Genomic DNA, 20,094 nt, shown 5'->3' with positions numbered 1-20,094 from the left:
ATTCATCATTCTAAGGAAACTGTGCATTTCAGACTGATTTTGAGGTGCAGTAGCAGACAATATATCCTTTCCCTTCTGGGTGTCTGAAGACACCCCCGACTTTTAGAACACAAAGGGGAAAACTTCCAGGCGGTCTTTGAGGAACTCACATTTCTCCCTGTTTAAGGTGAGGCAATGCTCACAAATTCTTTGCACTTGTATCTGTGCAGCCCAATGTGTGAAGAGAACGCGTTATATATGTTGACTCCTCGTGCAGATCTTGTAGATCCAGTTTTGAGAACAACTGCAAGCCTATGAGGTCACTGATTGTGGCAATTGGGTGTCTTTCTCCACTGCCTTGTAGAAAAGCCACATTTTCAAACCTATGTGGACTTGCTCTGGGTTCTCAATCTTTCAGCAACTATAAACAGCGCCCCCATGGCGTGAGAGCTTGTGCTTTTTTCGATTAATCCTGCATCTTCCAGCTAACGTAGTTCCTCCTCCAGGTTGGGGCGCAGGTTCAAAGGAATGTGCCTGTGCTTGAGGAATACGAGTTGAATTGTCTAGTCCATGGGTAGGCGAACCTCAGTGGTGCTCAGGAACCCAATGCCATTGCAGATAGCCTTGAATTCTTGTAGAAGGTCTTCAGAAACTTCCGTGTACATTCAGAAAGGAAACTTGACCTGAACCAGTTCATCTGCCATTTCACGGCTTAAAAGAGTTGTGATGTCAGTCTGTGTGACATACACATTCCATTCTGTGGTCATATTGTCATGTTGAAATTCCAGAAAGCGCTGCGGGTCAAACCTGGCTCTTTTACATTCTGTCGGCGGAGCTTTTTGGAATGGCATCACCGATTAGTTGGGCCCTAACCTAACCTATCTCATCCAGGAGGGTGCTAGTCAATGCCAGCTGGCAAGCCGGGCATGAAAAGCATCAATCGACTCAAGCAAAGTCTTCCAGGCTTTCCTTAGCCGACAACACTACTTAAATGAGCATTTGCTTGAGGGCTGAAATAATTCGCTGAGATTCGTTTGGCTTCTTCATAGGAATGCGTCGTTGCTGGGCAGTCTTTGGAATATTTTGTGGAGGTTGCAGATTATCTTCTCGCATATGCTTCGAAATCTTGTGGTTTCGGAGAATACTTGCAGTCTCTCCACCCACGTGGCTCATTTGGACCCAAAGCAGAGGGTGCTCCCTGTGTATCAAGTTTGTGAATGGGTATGGTGGCTGGTGATCACTTATTCGGCCCTTGTGGCTCAATGGGTACTGTCAGTGGGACGACACATGTTGTGTCCTAGATCTAGTCATGGAGATCTCTTAGGTGTAGAAGGCACTGGCAAAGTCCTTTGAACCTATACCAGGCCGCCCTCGGAACCACCAATCTTGAATTATCATCAGAGCACTCAAACTGCATTTAATGGTCCCTGTTTTCACACGAGCGGCTGTGCAGCTAGTAATGAGCATCAGCTTTCTGGGGTTGTGCCCGGAGCTCTCTGCACGTGCACAGAGGCCCTGGCCATTTATGACTCTTGATGACTCATCCTGGCGTCACCATGTGTTGGATGCGTGTTTGATGGTGTGCTCGCAGTTCACGCTGGAACACTACAGCACTGTGTAATGACTAGAGCTTGTCACGCTCTCACACTGGTGACTGCACCTTGTACCACACTGCTGCTCTTTAGGGGAGGAAGGATAGCTCAGTGGCAACGTGTTTGGCTTGGAAGAAAAACAACGCAGCGCCACACAACTTTGAATCCAGATCCTGCGCTTAGAAACCACCACTGGTATTAAGCGTGTTATAAATGAACAATAATTATAATTATAACAATGCGGTGCAGCACACCACCAGATAACACCCACGCAGCGTGGATTTCTTTGATTCTACTGGATAGGTGCTCTGTGTATTGGCAGGCACAGTGAAGATAGAGGAGGGCCTGAGACACCCACAGAACTCTCTCCCCTGAAGGAATAGACAAGGGAAGGCAACCGCTGGCAGTGGCGTCCAGCTACAGGGCCTACGGCAACTGCTCTCATCGTCTCCGAAGGAAAACATGCTTTGTCCAAACAGGTAAGGTATACAGTTTATAATTATAATCAGGTTGTGTATCACAGTAGAAAACTGCACTGAGAGTTATATAAAACAAGTGCTTTAAATGGTGGAAAAAAGAAGTGCAGGTACTCACCAATCAAGACATTAAGTGGATGGGGGTCTCATCTTGGGAACATCTCAAAACCACTCTGTTGGTGATTCCTGGCCGAGGATCACTGACCAATTTTAATTAATCTCAAACTGTGTGTCCTTCTCCAACTCCCTTTGAATAATTCTCCATTTGTCTCACTTTCTATGCCTTTCTATGCTCGTCTCCCTCTTTGTGTCTCATTCTCTCTGGATGTCCATTCTATATGTCTCACTCCTCACAACCCCCCCCCTTCAGTTATGTTCTCACACCATGTTTCACTCTCTGTGCAGTCGGGCCTTGGGAGTTTGCTTTGCTGAAACTGCTTTTCCAACACAATCTCAGCATAAAAGCTTATTGTTAAGTCATCACCTTTATATTTGATAATGTTTGCCTAATGCAGCCATCTCTCAAAGACGCTCATCCGTCGCAGACTGATTTTGCTGCGATTTGACACCAGTATTGATTTGTATAAAAGATGGCTTTAAGGATCCCCAATTTTTGCAGTCAATGCACAGCGAGATTACATTATTTGCCATGGGTCACACATTTTGGTTAAGCAGTGTAGCAGGGATTCTTTCACCAAACATCCAGTTTGTTGTTATACATTGCATTAAGAAAAATAGAATATCCATAAATCGAGGCTTTCTTTTTTGCATGTCAAAGTAGCAGATATCATAGCTGTAAACTAAGCTTAAAAAGGGGAGTTTTATTGTTGCTCCTTTATATGCCTCATAATACGGAATTTGATAGGTCAATAGGTCAATGGAGCCATGTGAGAGTTTTCAGTCCAAAACATTGACGGTCTAATTCACAGAAGCGCTTTATAATGGCAAAACCCCATTTCCGTATTAGAAAAGGTGCTGCTAATAACAAAGAAACATGTTACAAAAGTAACTGCCCAGGCTTTCCAAATCAATTCCTGCTCCCTATGATGCATAACAGGTGAAGCTCCCTTCTCGAGATGGTGTCCTGCGCGGCCCAGGGGAGTTGCTAGGTCTGGAAAAGACCCGGGGCTAAGCTGATGTCGGAACTGTTGGGACTGGGGGCTAGCTAGTCTTTTGGCTGTAGCTCCTGAGATTCTATCCGGGGCTACAACCAAAAGATCAGGGGCTATAGCCCCCTTAGCCCCCCCCTAGCAACGCCAGGCTGCGCCTAGTGTGCAGAGGGCGCAGAAGCTGCATGTCTTTGTTCTGCAGGGTGGGCGCTGAAGGGGGGGGATTACGGGCACTGCGGCAGGTGGAGAGAGGAGGGAGAGGGCGCTTGTTTCCCAGCAAAAGCTGCAGGAGCTCAGTCCTTCATTGCGATGAAGTGAAATGAAAAGCGTTCATTTTCACCTGCCCACCTGGTTGAGTACTGGTACCTTTTGCAAGCTTTGAGAAGTGCAGGTACTCAAATGCTCGGTAATAAAGAGTCCAGCTACTGAGGGTCGGGTAAGACCAGCTCATTTAAAGCATTGTTTAAAACACTGTAAAACACCCCATAATTAGTTCACAAAAACAAAGTGCAGTACCTTTACATGTTAAATGCAACCAAGTGCGTATGTGATTTAAAATGTGTCTAAAGAAAATTGCTGACATCAAATACATTTATTCTAAGACCATGATGACTTAGTGACTCCTAATGCTATAAAGGGGTTATACCTCCCATCTGTTTCCCTGACAAGGAAGCAGCAGTAAGAACGCATTTATTGTACACAACATAAGTATACAATTGTTCATGGAACCCTGGGGGAGAATATTACAAACACAGAAAGTCATACTCTAAGCATGTCTCTCTAGCACTAAAAAGTGCTATTTATTGGCAGATGAAAGAAGCATCTAAATGTCAAGAACAAAGTCATTATTCTGCTTTCATTCAAGAAGAGGCACTGTGATTCAAGAAATGTTTTTTTTCCCTATGATTATTGATTTTGGAAATGATTGATTTAATTTAGTAATTTTAGTGTTCTGTCTTTTTGTTATTAGATTTGTATCGGGGCACCTGTAGCTTCTCTGCCTCCAAGGGATTCATTTTTTTAAAAGATTATAGGTGGGACTACTGCTTGTCAGTACATGTATACTGTGTCCCTCAACTTTTTCGAGTATATTTCTGACATGTGTCGACCATGCTAAGCTTCTACAAGGCTCTAGGTCCCTGAGACCATTTTGTTTTATCCGACGCCTGAAAATGGGTTTTCAATAGGCATTCGCAGGTTGGCGGAAGCAGCGAGGAAGTCACAGTTTGGCAGGACCCTCTCTGCATCCTTTGTTCCCTGCACCTTTCTGGACGTTTGCGTTATTGTTTGCGTTATTGTTTGCACCAGGCTACAACTGATCTCCACAAAACCTGCAAGCATCGCACTCAGCGCGCAGGTTCAGTGTAAGTGGCGAAGCACAGTTTGGCAGGACCTTCTCTGCATCCTTTGTTCCCCCGCACCTTTCTGAACATTGACATTACTGTTTGCACCTGGCTACAGCTGACCTCCATAAAAGCTGTAAGCGTCGCGCTAGGTGGAAGCCGCAAGGAACTCACAGTTTGGCAGTTGGGCTGCCGAGGCTCCGGGATCTGGTACTTAGGAGAAGGTGCTGTTTTGAGCGTATTTTCTCCTTTTGCATTGCGGGTGACCAGAGCGCCGTGCTTGGGAAAGCAGCATTACACTGTTGATTCCTCCTAGTGCCTTCTATCTTTTTTTTGCAATCTATTTCAAAGGATCGCCCTTAAGGGGGTTTGGAAATCATGCCAGGCAAAGAGGTGGCCAAAAACAAATATTACAACATAAGGAAGAATAAACCTTGTGGAAATGTTTCTAAGACTCTAAAGATGACTGTTGCCTCTCAAACTCTGTTAAATAGTTCCCAAATTGCCTTGGTAGAAAGGCTCCAGGAAAGTCCGGCTAATAACATCTAGCAAGGCAAAATCACCTCTTTTTGTAATGTCTGTTGAAGTTCATGCCTCACCATTGGCACAAGTAGGAGCAGTCAGACCCGACGCCCGAGGTGAGGGCTATCTTGGGGAGTAAGGAACAATCATTACCTATCGACAATTATCTTCTAAAACTCTCTTACTCACTCCAGAGCTCAGCAGCCATTAGGGTGAATTGCCCTCAAAGTATGAGCGGTCCACAAGAGCAGGCAGTAGTTAGTGAAATGGTAAATCGCACTAACCACTCTAACCAGCGCTTATCAACTGCCCCTAGCTTGTACCATAAGTTGGCGCCCTCTCAAGTGTGCACACTCAACGTGCAATGATTTACTCTCGAGCATAGCTACTCTTCAATTTGCAATGAAGATTTTGTTAAAACTTTGTGGGAGCATACATGAAGCTCAGCATGGATACGGTGAGATGATGTGTCGAGTTGAGAGGTTGATGGAAGATCTTACCCACCACACAATGACTGCTATGTCTATGGTGCCTCAGCCAACTTTATCAGCACCCAGGCCTATCTTAGAGTAACAGGCTGCTCCTAAGAAGGCATAGAAGCCTCATGCCAGAGCGAAGATGGCAGTGATTCGAAAAAACAGCTCTACCATATATTTAACTCAAAAACAGCAGAGGCTGCCAAAGTGCAAAGGGACCCGGGAGGGTAAGATAAAAAAAAATAATATTGGTGCATCAAGTCAATCCTTTAAATTCTACTGGCATTTCAGAAATTAATAAGGTCCCTAAAAGAAGAAGGCAAAGGGAAAATTGAAATACGTTGCTTGCCTTAAAGTCAAAAGAAACATTCACTAGTTGGCTTATAAAGGACAGTGGATTGGCGGCACAAGACAAAAATAAAAATGCAAATATTGTGGCGGCCACCTCGAATGTTGATGTTGAAAAGGATACGTGACTTACCTGAGTTGAGTCTCTTGGCGATGCTATTGGAAGATTCAGGACTCTTCCTGGCCCATCTTTGGAACTTGGTTCAGCTACAAGGAGTGAGATAACTCGGGAGCACAAGTGTTTCATCATTGCCTGCAAGTCATCTAAAAAGTCTAAATGGATACATCGTTTCTGATCTGCTTAAGCTAATACATCACATTTTGCCACTTAGGGTTTTGACTTCGGATGACTTTGAATTTGTCCAGCATCTGTCTACGCAAGGAGAATATGATGTATCACATATTCATTGCACATGATTGATACTTGCACTATCATTCACTCCCAGAAAACCTCCTTAATTTTGCTGGGTTTGTCGCTGGATGGCAATTATAAATCTATTCCTAAACTCTGTTCTACGTGTGTGGAGGGATCGGCAAGACTGTCTATTTCTAGGAAATCCCTCCAACCACCTTCCCTTGCAGAAGGAAGTGATAATGTTCGTGGTTGGGAATGGCTACAGTTTCCTCCCTGTTAGACCAACTGTCAAGGCCTGATCTTTTAGGCTGATGTCACAAAAACGAGTGGCCAACGCAGTTTGCTGGGCAAAAGTGTCTCTCAAAAAGAGCTTCTTCGAATGATATTTTAATACTGCAAGAAACGTGACTGATGTCAGCATTGTATACCGATGGTTACACAATCCAGATCCCTGCAAAAAAATGACTTTTGTGAAGGTTATATGTAGGTTTGCTAACTGGAATTAAGAACTCTTGGTCTGCCAGACAAGTTCAGATTGAAAATGAATTTATTCTGGCTGTTGATGTTGTATTGCCTATTAATCTCACTAAACGTGTATGCGTTATAAACATGTATGATGCTCCGGCTGCTACTTACACAGAGGCCACCTTGGACCAGCTCTCCAACCTGTTAATTCAAAGGCACAAGGCTAATGGAAGTGACATGATTTGATGGGTGGTGATTTCAATGCCAGATGTATGGACAAAAGAGCTATAGCCACCTACCCCCATGTCGTGTAAAGAAGCAAAATGCCCCATAACATCTCTAATCTCCAGGGCTGTCATTGGTTGGAATTCTGAAAAGATTGGGCGCTGTGTATGTTGAATGGCAGAACTGTGGGGGACATTCCAGGGGGATGACATGGTCCAATGGCAAAACTTGTGTCATTCTGGATTATTGGTTTATATCTGAAAGCTTGCTGAATGAAGTCCAGCACCTATCTGTGAGTGCCATTGAATGGAGCGAATATGCTAGGGTTTCCTTAACTCCCCCCCTCTTATCGAGATGCCCTGTACTATAGAAATAGGAGACCTGCACATTAATAATGCAGGCAAGCGTGTGTCTTGGTCTAAGGCCAACTTGGCTAAGTTTGGCAACTATTGGCTGGCTACCCAGTTTGAATTTACTTCAGAATTGAGCCATCTTACTTGGGATGAATTAGAAAATTGGCTTCAACAGCTGTCTACCAATTTTGTCTCAATTCCAGGATTTTCTACAGCCCCTCAAGCAAATCCTAGCAGCAAATCTTTTGATAAAACTATTTGGGATGCCAAGGGATGGAAACAAAGAGAAATTTGAAGGTCAGTATGTAATGGTTCCAACAAGAGTTTCATGGCCAAACCCTATTGTTAAAATCAAGTAGAGATATAGAAATTGGATGAAGTTGTGGAATCGCTCTGAAAGGAACGCTCAATGGCAACACATTTTTAGGATCATGACGACAGGCTCCACAAGATCTATATGGCAGGTCCTCAGGGCAGCAAGGGGCCAGAAGGACTTGTAGATGATTAACCCTATGAGCTCAGGATCTTCCTATTCTGGTGATGAAGGTACTGCAGGTAGGGTAATGACAAGTGAAGTGGCTTGCGAGTTGGACTGGGATCCAGATAACATCTTGGTGGCCATTGGAAAGGTACAATGTTCCAAAGGTCCAAATCCAAACGGGCTGGTCAATATCATTTTAAAGAAAGATCCAGAAATATGGGCTTCTATTTTGGAAATCCTTTATGATAAGCTTTGCCAGTCCCTAATTAGTCCTTAGTCCTGGTGTAATGCAATCTTGATCCCAGTCTACAAGAAAAGCTTGCATACTTTACCATCAAATGACTGCCTCCTTTCCATGTTGGATGTGACAGGAAAGATATTCACATCCTTTGTTTTCCTTGAACTCCAGCAGTGGGCTGATATTTTCCATATCCTGGACAATTTTCAAACTGGTTTTTGTCCAGGTTTGTCGAACTCATACAATTTGAGTCTAGTCGACAGTCTAATAAGAAGAGCTAATGTTAGAGGCAGCGCTGTTCTCTATGTTACTTATATTTACTTCTGCGCTGCCTATGACAAAGTTCACTGGGCCCGTCTTTGGCATACGTTGGAGGAGATGGGCTGCCCTGCCTCTCTTTTACGAATCATTATGTTTCTTCATACAAGCAGGAACGTGCAAGTTAGATTACATGCAATAGGCCATTTTACAGATTGTTCAATTTGTATATGGCCGATTTTCCTCAAAGACTGATAGCAGCCGCCATTGTCCCCCCAAGTTCGGTAAGGCCCAGGTATCTTCCTTAATGTACATGAATGATTTGGTCATATTTGACCATACACTTAACAGGTATGCTAAAATCTCTAAAAGCTCATGGTATTTTTGACAGGGAGAACTACCTTGAGATTAATTATACTAAAACTAAAGCAATGTTGTATTCATCCTGCCCTTTATGTAAGCTACTTCTTGTACTGGACCAGAAAGTAATAGAATATGTTACTAGTTACTCCTACTTGGGCTTGGAACTAGGTCCATCCGGACATTATCCTGAATTGCTCTCTACAAAGTCTAGGAGGGCGGGGCATCTGTCAGGTCTATTCTTCAGCTTTGCAGGGCAGACAGTGGTCTATAGTTTGTCCGGCCTTAGGAAACTTTATGTACAGTGTTTGTGTCCAGCCCTACTGTACAGTTTGGAGCCATTAGCACTGCCGACTAGGACTGCCTTAATGTTCTGGAGGGTCGTTTTTGGAAACAACTGTTCAATGTTTTTCAGTTGGTCCCCATGTAAATACTGAGGTTGGAACTTGACTTAACATCATTGAAGACTGTGGCCCTGAAATGCAGAAGAGAGCTAAAGTCGCCAAACATCCCCAAATGCCCTCTTCTGGGGGTTCTGGCAGGGTGTTAGGAGAAGGAACCTAAAACAAAAGGGGTTAATTTTGCACCATTAAACCAAGTCTTTTTGAAATGATCAAATGGTCCCCTGCTCCTTGTAATAGTGAGGATAGAGAGGGCTATTATAAGATTACACATTATTTTAACAATACTATTTTGTTGTGGGACTGGAATCTTAACTTCTCACATTTAGAGAAATTAACTTCTTGTCATATGGTGGAGCAAACGTCATATACATTCCTGACTCCTCAAAAATATCTAATGGAATCCCCAGACCTGGAAGTTAGAAGCTTAATACTAATGCTCCATACCAATCAGCTCCCGGTTTTGTGACTTACTTTACCTAGGCAGGGCCTTCCGGCCAAAAATAGATTCTGTAGGATGTGTAAATTGTGGCATATATAGTAAACCCCTATACATGTGATGACAAGATGTAAACAACTTGGACATGTATACATGTGCAACTTGGGAGCCTTTGTGGGTGAGGATAACGAGATTAAGATTGAGATCTTTTGGTTCTTTTTCATAAACTCGGGTTTGGTGCATTTACAGATGGCTTTATTTCGAATTTGGCCAATAGTAGAGAAACATTTGAACCCCGAGTCTGTACAAGAACATATTTTGGTGAAGATAGATGTTTATTTTTATGATACATTGATGTTATGTATCAATTTGTTTCATGTATTGTATATATTGTATCTGTTTTATATTGGCAAATTTGAAAAAGCTCTTTGTAAGCGAAACACATTCAATTAAATAAAACAATAACACACAAATAAATAAATAAATAAATAGGAATTCTACTTCTCAAAACCAAGAAAACCAGCTGGGGGTCACCAGAGTTACCAGCTGGTACCACTGTCTCCTTTTTTGGTAACCCCTGCTGCTGAAACTGTGACCCCTGGGTCAGAGGTTGCAGCAGCAATGTAAGGCACAGAAAGCAAATAAAGCTGTTTGCAAGCTGTATTTTCGGTCTTAGAACCCTTATCCCACGCCTTCCTATCCAGGAGCTAAGAGGAGGCTGCAGATGCAGTGAAGGTGGGACAAGGGATTGAAACACCCACCCCGTGCTTTGTATTGGCTGCTGAGAGAGAAGGGGAGTAACATGAGATGGGGCTTGCTCTCTGAGAACAACACTAGGAAGGGGACAAGGAGAGACCTGATCCCTCCTGACTAGCCCCACTGGGAAGAAAAGGGCAATTGGCATGAAGGTGTTCCTTGCTGCCTTTACATGCCTCGGTGGCTTGTATTGTTTACCTTGCAGATGGCCTATCCCCGATGTTACAGCACCTAGTTGTGTGTCGAGTGAATGCACCCCTGCCCCTCAAACGCCCCCCCCACAATGCAATCCATTCCCCGGGTTCAGGGGTGGGCTGGTAACCAAAAGAGGCCCTGAAAATAATGTTTAAAGTGCCCCATATTACACATTTTCAGCAAGCCCACCCCTTTTCCAATGAGAACATTTGGAAATAAAATAGGTAACCTAACCACAAACAGAGGCCCAGGGTGCAGAGACCTACCTGGAAATCTCCAGAGTTCCCTATAGGCCAGTCCACCCCTGCCAGGGTTTGCATCTCCTGTCGGTAAGTGGGCCTTGCCTGCCAAACGAGGCAGAGTCGTAAGTATATATTTTGTCACAGGGCCAATGTGGTTGCACCTTGCAAGTGTTGCTCGTCCTTCGATTTTGAAAGCAGTTTTTACAGACACGGAAACGGGCTGACATACATCACATATGCATTTGAGCAGGACGCTATCCGAAAATTATGTACATCCAACACTACTTTGATAGAGTTGCATCGTGTGCATGATACAAACAAGCTCCACGTTTCAATATATTCAATACATGTTTGCAATTCCTTGTTTCATGACAGCCACTGCCAGGGGGATTGTTCCTGCTTTTGCTAAATCCTGCTGTCCAACTAATACTGCTATTGACTGCAGCTGTCCTTTAAATCAGCCATCCTATGGGAAGTGCCACTCCTCGAAGGGACTCCTAGGCCTAGCGGTAAGATCCTACCTACATCAGTGGCTGGAACAAGAACGTGCTGTGGGGGACCATGAAAATGGGAGGCAGCGTTCAGTCATTTCAATGTACACCCCGTCTTCATAGTGCACTACTGGACCATGTTGCTCACTTAGACAGTGCAAGCTAACCTATGTCACATTATGTGCAAGAAACATATTTTGCAAATAAAACCGTCCAGCTGGCAGTTGTGATGTCGGTCACTCACACTATGATATTAGTATAGGTGGTTGGACACTCGTTTTAACCACTGTGGACATGTATAACGAGACCCTTCTTCACACATTTTTGCTCAAATAAACGACATCAGACCGCTATAGATTAGGAGTTTGAGAGGTGTGTCCTTTCTGGCGATGCCACTGAGTTTATTGCTATTCCCCTCATGTTTATATTCTCTGGTTTTGCAATTTCAGCTTCATCTCCCCAAACTTTGTTCAGCAGTGGAGAATCTTGTTTATCACAGACTACACACAAGCCTAGATACCATAATGATCGAGTTTATTCCGGTGAGGATTAGAATGCTCCTGGCGCGAGGGCGATGCTTTGGCACCGGTAAGGAGGCTGGCCTGCATGCCCGACATTTGTCTATGCTCTTAATGATTCTGATCAGAATGCCGGGGAGCTGGGTGTTTAGAATACGCCTGGACAAACTGGGCCAGTATTTCACGCTGCTGTCATTTCTTCTGATACTCCATCTCGGATTGCATTTATGGTGCAGTGGCAAACTTTATAAAGTAATCACTACTTCTCCTGTGGCACATGTGGTTCTAATGTTCATCCAATGATTAGGCAATTCAGAAAAATAAGGTTACTGGCTCATGCTGTGACTACGGGAATAGTTCATTAGGTCGTCTGAAGACATGTCTATTAGACCTATGTTTTTAAGCCACTTTCATTGGGAAATTGATTTGTGCTGCAAAGTGCACAGTATGACCCCATTTATTTAAAAATATTCCTGGGGCCAAATTGCAGTACTTAGACTTTTGATTCTCCACTTCACAAACGTTGACAGCAATCGGGCCTGATAACTGTAACTGGTAGGTACATCTTAAAATGATATTTGATGCCAGCTGTAAGGCATTCGAGGCTGCATTTTACATATGTTTCACTTGACATATAATGTCAGCACCTGGATATCCTATGATGTACCTTCCCTGGGGCAAATGTGGTGGGCATGTGAGTCTATAACTGCATAATCTATCAGTGCCTGGGAGTTTGGCCTTACATTATTACAGCAACATCTTGCTCTGAGGCACAGTACTTTGATGACTGACCATAGCTGTGAAAGGAGGTCCTACCTTGCATATGATGGAAGTTTGTAAGCATTTGAGGGTGCACTTGGCATATCCTGATAGATAGCCAACACCTTGACCTAGAAGGGTGTACCTTGCATATGGTTATTATACCTGCCTTATGAGGCATTCACTGTCACGGGATATCTACACTTGGGCATTTAAAGCTGCATGTGGTACATGGACATGATACATTTGCCTGCCATTTAAATCTATAACTCGAAAAAGCTGGCAATATCTGGCCATATGGTACAGTACTGCCATAAAAGGCAAACTAATGCATTGGCCCCCAGTCGTTGATGGCTCTTCTGTCTGTGATCCTGACAAATAATGGCTACACCTCAGGCATATCTAATATATGGTTGGTGACAGACATAACCTTGAGTGGCATCAATGGGCCAACATGTTCGGTGATGTCACTTCCTGAGATGTTAACAAGCTTGTGTAGCTACAGTTGACCTTTTGGTGAATTGTTGTCTTTGCTCAAAACATTGCCCTTTGTAGTGTGTATAGATGCAGTATTCACTTCTCTTATAGGTGTCTCACAATTTGTTCACATTAAATTGATTTAATTTTGATTTTTTTCATTTCTTTCGCGCACCAAACAGAGAACCTGCATTTGGGCGCATATGTTAACTATATCACAGATAGCCGTAGGAACATGGTTGCGGAAAGGGGTACACTTTTATTTAAATAGGAAGGTTTTGAATCTTTTCCTAAAGATTTCTCAGTGAAGGAGAGGCTCGAATGTGCCAGGGTAACTGATTCCAAATCTTTGGTCCGAACACCGCAAACCTCCTGTCTCCTTTGTAAACCTTTGTGGTCTGAGGAACACACATCAGAAGTTTTTCTTCAGAACAAAGCTTTCTTGTTGGGTGATAGACACAGATCTTTGATGCGAAATACACGGGCGCCAGACAATTAATGCTCCTGAATACCAGGCAGGCCATCTTGAATTTAATACGATCATCGACCTGTAGCCAGTGCAATGATCTGCGCAGGGCGGACACGTGGTCCGTTTCCCCAGGTACCCAATGACCCTAGCAGCGGCATTTTGGGCCTTCTGTAGTCTGTTGATCTGCTTGCCTGGAAACCCTGCTAAGAGGCTGTTTACAGTAGTCTAAATGTGAGTTGGTTAATGCACCTAGTACTATTGCCTGATCCTCTTTTGGGATAAAGGGGAGTACATTTCTCAGTACTCGTAGTGAATAGTAGACTGCTTTAACTTTAGCCCCTACCTGTGCTTCGCCCCCTAGGTTCTCTTGACAGAGACACCCGAGATTTTTAACTTTCTTGGAGTAGCACAGTTCTTGCACCAATGTTCGGTCTAATTATTTTTCTCTATGTGCGGAACCGGTTGGCTGTTGTGCGCACATTATTTTCCATGTGGACAACTGACTAATGAGGTAAGCCACTTTGTGAGCTAGCGTCGCAGAAGAGTTTGGAAAGGAATTTCCTCTTCGAAGCCACTGCAATTCGTTAAAAATCTAACACTTTTTCAAAACTCATATGTGATTATACAGAAAACTCATCAACCAGTCCAAGACTTCAGTATCTGCCAAAGTACTGTGCAAAGTACTTCTGTGCAGAGTTTGGCGGTAAGTGGTAAAGTTTACCACTACACCAAATTATGATTTTGGGCCTGGAGTGGAAGATTTGCCTCCCGGAAAATCGTAGAGGTAAATCCTCCAACTGAACGCCAAAATCGTCAGAATTTATGCTGCGGTAATTCCGCCAAAAAGCCACATTGAGTCCAATGGACCCAATATGGACTCAGTATGAATGGGGAATTACACCACCACCAGTTGTAATGCTGTGGAAATTCCTACGGACCAAGTGGCGGAAACAGTAATTAGTTTGGGCAGTATTCTGGCGGATTTACACCTGGATACCGGATACTGCCCCAAGTAATAAGGAGGGTATGTATGTTTTATGCCGCTCGAAAATCACTCATTTGTATTACAAAACACAAATATGTCTTAGTTGTGTTCCCAGATAACTTGTGCAAACAATATTTATTCTTAAAGAAATGTTTCTTTGTATTCTGATTTTTCAAAAAAGAGAATTTTATTCTTGATGCGATAATCTCATGGTCAGCCGACACGTGTTTCGACCCAAGGGGTCTTTATCAAGGCTGCTGCGTTATTGTTCATTGACCGTTAGGTAGGTTGGCTCTTGGTGATGGGTTGGGGTAGGTGGGTTCCACTCCTTGAATAGGCTGGCTTGTCAGCCTGTTACCTTTGTGGACAACGTCCCTGGCGTTTGTGGCCCTCAAATATCTCTTGTCATAACTGATGTGGCTGTCAAGAAACTCAGATAGAATACATTTGCCGATGGATTAATGTCAATTAAAAGCAATGAGGCAAAAATATGCTGAAAGGAGTTCAAGTGCCACTTTAATGAAGTAATTCAAGTGCCAGGAGAAGATGCTTCTAATAATTTGTGTAAGAATGATAATTGCATCAGAATAACTGCACCTTAGAATTTTATGATCCAACATTCCTGTGCTTCTGCTTACTATCCACATTCCATTCTCCTGTGGGTAGTGATAACACCATCCTTAGAGCTAAGAGACATATGCACCATGCATTTCTACTCCCTAAAAAAGGAAAATGTGCCTAACAAAAAGCAGAAACAATGAACATATTGCTTCAACCCACAAAGCTCCACTGAAATGTTTTTGAATTAGTGACCAGTAGAGCAGTGGCATAGGATGGAAGGAACTCTAATAATATTAATGCCCGAACTCAAAAGGAATTTTATATGGGGAAAGAACATATTTTAATAAGCAGAAAGTATATTTTACTCCCTGAAAAATCATTTGACTCCAAGTAGGGAGCACAATCTGATTAGAGCCCTGCTTGCACCCCTGTCATAGGGAGTGAAATGGCATGGCACATAATAAAGTGTATAGTTCTGCCCACTTGTGTGCACCACAGCCTAGATTAAATTAAACAAGAGCCTTACTGAGGTTTATTATGGAGCCCTGTTGAAGAAAATCACACATATATGACTTTTAAGTTAATTGCATCAATTCATCAGAGATACAACTGATTTAGTGCATTCTTCTTTAACTATGGATCCCTCATCTGTAAGATGCAGGGAGGTGCTAGAGACTGCACACACAGAACACATGGTTATATTGAAAAGCCCCCAGCAGTTAAGCATAGAAAGAAAAAGAAGGTTCTGTTGTCTAGATTCATACTCGAATTTCCGATCCTCAATGTCATGACTCTGCATGTACACAATTCTTTTGCAGTGCATACAAGATTGTTTGCAATATACCCCACCCATATATCATTGTGTAGGATTACACAAGTGCTCAGTGAAACTGTTTTGTATAGAAGCGAGTTACCATACAATGTATGATGGTCTAGGCCCAAAGGAACTCTGAACACTTGGAAACAATGCAGATTGTGTGAAAAGCATTCTCCTGTCTGAATCCCTGATACTATGGACGAGTAATCCAGGCATAGTCCATACCCATTATCCCTTGTAGGTTAAGTAAATGATATTGCAATGTTGCTCTCCACTTATATGGTAATATTAGTAATGCTAAAGTAGGAGACGCTGAGCAACACATTTGTCTTTTCAAAATCTTTAGAGGGCAAATTAATATTTGCGATTTATAATGTGTTAACTTACAAGGGGGCTGCTTCAAAGCACTTGCGTTACATATGTACAAAGAAGAGGAAGTGTGGGATTTGGTTACACATCCCATTAGCCTGCTTACCTACAGTCAGTATTCGATATTTGAGCTTGTAGTTCGATTATATAGTGTGGGTGATGCTTTTGGTAAGGCACAATGAGCAATAAATTCTGACGCATGAACGTTATTCATGTTACAACACACATAAAACAAGTGGAGTAGCTACACGTTTGCTAACCTTTCGCAGAGCCGAGAGAGGAAGAGTCAAGGTTGTCCGTTAGCATCTTCATGTACTCATAAGGTAAAAGTGTGGTAGAGTCATGTTTAGGAGTCATGAGTGGGGAGGGAAACTTTTTGGATTAATGTGTGCAGGCATATCTTGGTTAGATTCTTCTGTTCATGGAGGCAGTTTTTCATATTCGTTTTTAACCTCTTGTGTTGTATTTTGCCGTTAGGGATTTTAGGTGCATAGTAGTGTAATGCAAATTAGCAGAATATCAAGACAAGGTGCTTATTTTAAGAGAAAGAAAATATCAGGTAATTGCTGTGGCTTGTGCCTTATTAAGTCATTTTGAATAGGTGAGAATTGTCTGTGTGCGCAGCTAAAAATCTTCTGAGCGGCCCCCAGAAGGAAGCTGGGCAAGTGCACATGCGCACAGCTTAGAGGGAACATTGTCTTCCACCAATATTCGCGGGGTGCATGTTTCTCTTGAGTCAGTTTTCTTTCAGGGCCAAACAGTATCAGTTCCGTTTGGCAGCATTTAGCTGCAGTTGATGGCCTACCATCAACATCTTAATTTCTACCATGCATTGAATGATTTTTTCAAATGCATCTTTGAAATTATCTATCTCGATGTAGATTTGGGTATCGTCTGCGTAGGAGTGGAATCGCAGCCCAGGTCTCCTGAAGATGTTGAATACTAGGCGAAAATAAAGATTAAAATTCAGAGGAGACAACGATGATCCCTGTGGGGCTCCACATTTCAACCCGATTAGCTCTGAGAGAAAACCTCCTAGTGAAACCTGTTGTGATCTATCGTTTAGAAAGGAGCTGAACCACTGTGTCACTGATTCAGATGCTCTCCCAACTTCCCTTATCCGTTGGAGTGCAATTTGATGGTCCACCGTATCGAAGGCAGCGGACAGGTCCAGCATCAGCAATGCTGTGGCCTTCCCTCTGTCTGTTGCCTCCAACAGGTCATTGAAAGGCAGAGAACAACTATAAAGCTAATGGGGAAAAAATTGCACTTGGCAAAAAAAAATGACATTGATCCAAACTCATGTCCTCTGCCAAGAAAACAGAGGAGACACCGAATAAACTGAAAGATTGCTCTCATACTTCAAGTTAAATGTCAATTGTGCTAAAGCAAGATAAGGAAAATAATGGGACTTGTTAACCTTCCAGCTGAGCACTTCTCTGAAAAGAACTGTCAGCAGCTATTGCCAAACCAACGGGAAATTAAATGACCCAATTTTAGATTTTATTGTATATTTTTTTTCAAGTCTATAAACCAGAAACCAAGACATTTGTCCTCACATTTGACTTGACTGGTTATGGACTGCGACAAAAAGGCTTGAAAGGCGTGTGGAGTGAAAATGTAAAACTGAAAGTCATGCTTTATTATAAGCAAAATAAAACCATATAACTTAAGTGGAAAAGCCTGGAATTTCTTTTATAATGTTTATATTCCGAAGGTACATTATCCAGTGTTTAATCGCCTAAGATGCTTATTACATGTTAAATTACACAGAGAAACTCGACACCATGTTTAAAATTAAGGTAATTTGGGAGTAAAGTTATGACTAAATTCCATGTTTGTTATATAGATAGTATGATATTTTGTTCGGTGTTTACTGCTGAATCACATCATAACTTGGCCTCCTTCGTGATTTCATTGCATCACTGCTCGCTTGTGGCAGATGTTTCCTTCTACCACTGAAATCTTATTATTTTTCTCACAATATTGTTATGGAATACACAAACTGACAGTGGTCTAAATTACTTCCCCCTTGCTCAACTTAACTCTTGGGTCCCGATTCATGGAAAAGTGTGCATTTATCCCAAAAAGACAGCGCACCGAGAATGACTGCGCGAGCCTGCGCGCAGAATTAATTATTTGCACTCCGCAAATTCATAGAATTGTTTGCGCAAAGTAAACGTATAAGCAAGTCGCGGCCAGAACGCTCCAGATACACCCTCACGCAAAACAAACAGCCAGAACAGCTACTTTTGCATGCTTCCCCGGGTGCAAATACAAGCAACCTTCAAACAGTGTGTGGGATCTCCCGCAAGCAGGCCTGCATCTCGGGGACCATGCACGGGATCCCCGTTGCTGTTACCGGCACCCCGACAACATGCTTACGATTTATCGTCATTGAGGTAAAACTCAGAAAACCTGCGTGCGAACCCCCGTAAATCGTTCCTCCACCCTGCTACACTACATACCTGCACCACTATGTCAGATCGGAACCATGGCTATGCGCAAGTGTCTGAATGCCTGCCTTTGGGTGGCGGATAGTATGAGGGCTTTGCGTGGCCTTTTCCCCGCGAGAGGTTGCGCACTCAGATCCATGAATAGTGCACACGCAACGGACTGCCTGGGGGACATCCCTTGTAACGCCCACATTTTGCCTCATTCTTCCTCATTTTCCATGTCCCAATACCCTGCCAGTTGTGCAAACCATGCCCACGCTCTCGGTAGTGTCTTGCGCAAGGCACTCAGCCTCTCGCAGTGACGTGCGAGCCTGCGCTAAGTCCCCGGCAAAATTTGAAAAAGTGCTGTGCAGTCAAATCTATGAATCGGCAAACATGATTTCACAAGCAAAGCCCCAATTTTCCGCACAGATAATTCCATGAATCGGGCCCTTGGTATTCAATGGAGATTTGCAAAGATTCAGGAAGGATCTCCTTTATTTTGCTAAATACTAAAGCCCCGAACTTGGTCATTCCCGGAAGTAGCACAACTGTTTGAAAAATATTGCCTGAGCTGTGGTGTTTTGAAATTCCTTTCCTTTTTTCAGTTTAGTAGTATAGTTTATAATTAAGATTCCCAGTGAATTGGGAGGGGGGGGAGGGTTTGCTGAGCAGCCTGCAAAATGGCTGCGCTCCACTAGACCTCTGCAACCACTGTTTGGCTGATCTGTCCGCTCGCCGAATAACTGATAGCTGGATCACGTTGCTCTGTGAATTTCGGCGTGTGAACGGCACAGGTTTAGCCACGGACACAATCACTCGGGATGAAGATATTGTCGGTGAGGCCTGTGCTGCATTGGTGGAGGAAGAGATCAGCTATTCACCTGTAATAGGCCTGTGTGCGGGAGGCAGAGCTGCTGCCTGCATAGCAGCTTCGCGAGTAGGGGAGCTGACTACGCTGATCCTGGCTTGCCTGTAGCAGCGGGCAGAGTGAGCGGAGGTGCCAATCTGTGCGCTGTGGTTGGAGACACTGCGTGGCCTCTGCCCACCGCTCGGGTGAGCACCATTAGGGAGTGCTGCTGCAATTCAAGCTACATCACCTGTACTACACGCCGAGACATGCTTTCCTTGGACTGCCAGATTTCGACTTGCCAAAAGCCTGCAGAGTGAAAGGGCTGCATTGTGTGGGCACAGAGTGCCCCAGGACACTGTATATTGTGCGCTGTTAACTTCGGAGATAGCTGAACGGCTGTAATATTTAGTTGCAGCCCGGACAGGCACTGTGGTGCCTGATGGTGGAGGGGGTGCTCTCAGGTGGTCTGGAGCGCCATTGGGCCCCGGGTCAAAGTTGGTACAGTTGGAAAGAGGACCAGCCCATATAGTGGGGGTCAGGGACATACAGCAAAATATGAAATACTCGGAACAAGATATTAACGGGGTGTTCACACACTTCTATAGAGCCCCATACCAGGCCCACACTGCTGATGGGGGAAATGCGGTGCATGCGCTATTAGACTTAAACCTAATGTCACTTTGCTCTGAGAGTGCCAGAACCCAAAGTAATACCCCCTTCACGACAGAGGAAATAGTAAGGGTAATT

At 43.6% G+C, this 20,094-nt stretch overlaps 2 long non-coding RNA genes across 2 annotated transcripts in view; one reads left to right on the top strand and one right to left on the bottom strand.

Moving 5' to 3' along the window:
- Nucleotides 1–20,094, top strand: part of LOC138473727 (uncharacterized) — a 93,867-nt gene that overhangs the window by 15,392 nt on the left and 58,381 nt on the right. Inside the window, exon 3 of the long non-coding RNA XR_011268881.1 lies at nt 7,447–7,540. This is a non-coding gene — a long non-coding RNA (uncharacterized lncRNA). The remainder of the gene's footprint in view (nt 1–7,446; nt 7,541–20,094) is intronic.
- Nucleotides 1–20,094, bottom strand: part of LOC138473728 (uncharacterized) — a 42,944-nt gene that overhangs the window by 8,860 nt on the left and 13,990 nt on the right. The gene's annotated exons all lie outside the window — the stretch shown is intronic.

The sequence above is a fragment of the Ambystoma mexicanum genome, chromosome 8 (genome assembly GCF_040938575.1).
Source record: "Ambystoma mexicanum isolate Mex_15411 chromosome 8, UKY_AmexF1_1, whole genome shotgun sequence".
NCBI classification, from domain to species: Eukaryota; Metazoa; Chordata; class Amphibia; order Caudata; family Ambystomatidae; genus Ambystoma; species Ambystoma mexicanum.
Note: the sequence above shows the minus strand (reverse complement) of the source record. Positions and strands in the feature narration are given on the sequence as shown.